The sequence below is a fragment of the Podarcis filfolensis genome, assembly GCF_964270895.1.
Source record: "Podarcis filfolensis genome assembly, chromosome: 1".
NCBI classification, from domain to species: domain Eukaryota; kingdom Metazoa; phylum Chordata; class Lepidosauria; order Squamata; family Lacertidae; genus Podarcis; species Podarcis filfolensis.
This window is the reverse complement of record NC_139604.1, coordinates 109,412,788-109,416,071: the sequence shown is the minus strand read 5'-3', so window position 1 is coordinate 109,416,071 and position 3,284 is coordinate 109,412,788. Positions and strand designations below refer to the sequence as shown.

General features: G+C 42.6%; 1 long non-coding RNA gene across 1 annotated transcript; it reads left to right on the top strand.

The window, feature by feature from the left end:
* Positions 1–2,146: 2,146 nt before the first annotated feature.
* LOC310749364 lies at positions 2,147–3,058 on the top strand. Its single transcript, XR_014541587.1, has 2 exons — positions 2,147–2,227; positions 2,526–3,058. It is a non-coding gene; the product is annotated as an uncharacterized lncRNA (long non-coding RNA).
* Positions 3,059–3,284: the final 226 nt, after the last annotated feature.

The following is a 3,284-nucleotide window of genomic DNA, read 5'->3' as shown; positions in this document are numbered from 1 at the left end:
CTCTGAGCCCACCCACCACTCCACAAACTTGCCAAAGGCACAAGGGACAGAGAGGTGCCAATACAGATCCTTGCCAAGGGCACAAGGGAGCCTAGGTACACCTCTGATTATCCAGTATGGTGTGAAATTCAAAGACAGAAAAACTCCAGTTTTGAGTGATGGAGGAAATCACAAGTTGCCCATGGGGCCATTTAGAATTTTGGGCGTGCCATGTGAACCAGCCCTTTAATTTATTCTCTTCCGCCTCTCCTGGGCAATTTTGCCCAGCAGGCAGAAAGGATTGCGAATGTGTGCACATATGAAGACATACACACACACAATAATTTTGCTTGCCCTTTTCTGAACCTGAATGTGTTATGCTACATTCTTATGAATTTCCTAATGTAACTCTTACAGCTGTGATTTTCTAAAGGTTAAAAGCTTAACGTAACTACACGACTGGTGGGATTAAACTAATGATCCCCATCCATGGAAGCGCTGCACAGGGACTTTCACTTGTGCAGTGGAACTCCCCCTCCCACACACACCCTGTAATTGTCTTGGAGAAGTCATGGGAGATCATTCTGTCTGGCAAGCTGAAAGTCTTGCACTGGTGGAATGATCAAAAAACTGCGACATTGCATTTCTTCCCATGTTTTTCAGCACATCTAGAAGTTCATAAAAGTATGTGTGGCATGGAGAAAGTGTATACAGTGGTATCTCGGGTTACAGACGCTTCAGGTTACAGATGCTTCAGGTTACAGACTCCGCTAACCCAAAAATAGTGCTTCAGGTTAAGAACTTTGCTTCAGGATGAGAACAGAAATTGCATAGTGGTGGCGCGGTGACAGCAGGAGGCCCCATTAGCTAAAGTGGTACCTCAGGTTGAGAACAGTTTCAGGTTAAGAACGGACCTCCAGAATGAATTAAGTTCTTAACCCGAGGTACCACTGTAGAGGAAAGTGTATATAAAAAAGACCCCACCCCATCTCTCATAACACTAGAACTCATCCAATGAAGCTGAATGTTGGAGGAATTAGGACAGATAAACAAAAGTATGTCTTCACACTACACATAGCTAAACTATGGGAGGCACTGATGATCACCAACTTAGATTGCTTTCATGGAGGTGGAGGTTATCAATGGCTACTCGCCTGCTTCAGGATTTGTCACAGTTATCTTGATGACCACTGTGAGAACAGGATACTGGACTGGATGGGTTGGCCTGACCTAGCAGGCAAATCTTACTTTCTTTTTTTCCTAACTTATTTTGATATGCTTCATCATGTATCTTGCACCTGGTCATCGCCAACAGGGTGATCAACAAGGTGGAAGTACTGGGAACCTTGGGAGGAAGTGACCATGTCCTCTTGATTTTCATGATACAGAAGCAAAGGAAAGCTGAGTGTAGTTGGTCATGCACTCTGGGGACCCTAAGAAGGCTAATTTCAAAAATCATAAGAAACTGCTGAGTGTGATCCCATGGTCAGAAACTTTCAAAAGAGAAGGGAGTTCAAGGTGGACGGGAGTTTCTTAAAGGTGAGGTACTGAAGGCACAAAGGCAGACAAGAAAGCAAAGTGGGAGGCATCTAAAAATACCAGTGTGAGTTGCACAGGGGTAGCTAATGAGATGCCCTCCAAATGTTGTGAACTACACTTCCCAATAACCCCAACCAGCATAGCCCCAGCCAACCACTCAAGGATGATGTGAGTTTTAGTCTACAACATTTAAAGGGCACCACATGATCTACCCCTGGGATAGGTTATAATTTTGACCAGCTGGTGCTTATAAAATAGAGATGAAACTGGAGCATGGTGGAACACAATGAATGTGGGAAGGAAGGGTGGATGCAAGGGAAGGGAAGGAGAACATCCTTATTCCTGTAAATTGGCTATGCTGCATAACAAGATCTGTAGTTGTATAAGAACAAGAACATTAGAAAGCTCAGCTGGACCAAGGCAACATTCCATACTTTTCTCACAGTGGCCAATGAGATGCCTAAAGAGAGACTATTTCCATGCTAATTTAATATAGGGTTTAAATATATATGACCTTCCACTACTGCTGACCATTCAGTTGATGAGTTAAGAGCTTTCTTTCTTTCTTTCTTTCTTTCTTTCTTTCTTTCCTTCCTTCCTTCCTTCCTTCCTTCCTTCCTTCCTTCTTAAGACTGAATTTGCATCTGAGGTGGGAGGAAAAGTGTTGGAATAAACTCAAGAAATCCTTCACTCTCCACTCAACTTCTAGGTAAGGTAACCTCATGAATCTAGCCTTGTGGTATGTCAGGTTTCTCTACCTTACAGTATTATGTCAATTTGACCTAGGCCCATTTTGGATCCACTCCCAATTTTACACTTAGCAAGTATATATTGTAATTAAAAGAGTTGTCCTCAAAGGGCAGCAGACTCTCAACATATGTGCAGCCGGCTGGCTTCAGAAAATCCCAACAGCTGTGAAATAAATGCTATTTCCAGAGTTGTTTAGTGGAGGTCACACAGAGAAGGGAATCTGAGTGAGAGCTGTTTTACATTTCCTTCATCTTCAGGTTTACAAGGTCTTTTGCCTTCCGACTCTACATTTGCCAGCATCAGCCTAGATCCCAAAGAGGGAATTTATCAAAGAAGCATACCAACAAAACAAGCAAGGCAAAACAAAACAAGCTTTATTTTACAAGAGAAATAAACTAGCAGGGTGAGGTCAGTGCTGAATGAAAATGGCAGGAGTTATGAAAAGGCGGGCCTAATGAATTAGCTGAACATAAGGCAGAATGTCGACATATCCCCTGACAGGGACCATTCAGCATCAGCAATTTGAAGCCAGCAGGCCAAATCCAGGTCCCTGAAGATTACCAGCTGTTCCTGTAGTCGTCAACTCAAGAACAAGAGAATGTTGTGAAAAAAGTTGTAGCTCTGATAATAGGACTTGCTAGCTAACTTATTTGGGGTATTAGAATATCAGTTCTATGACATTCCTTAGAGTTGCTCTCCCATAAAGTTAGGGAGGTGAATGGGCATAATCCCCAGTACTTCTCTGGAGGAATATCACCCGAACACTTAAAATAAACATAAATGCTGATGAGATTTGCAAGTAAGGCATTTGTATGGAGAGTATGGCGATATTTGTTCATGATAGTTGCATTTGCAAGGACTGGATTGTATGAGCCGTGCAGAGCAAACATAGAGAAACAGAAACAGCAGTGTTTGGATAAGTGTCAAGAACAGTCATGGAATACAGTTATTGACACATGCACAAAATGGAGGCACAGAACAGATGAGGTAACCATCAAAAAGATTTTCCCTGAGCT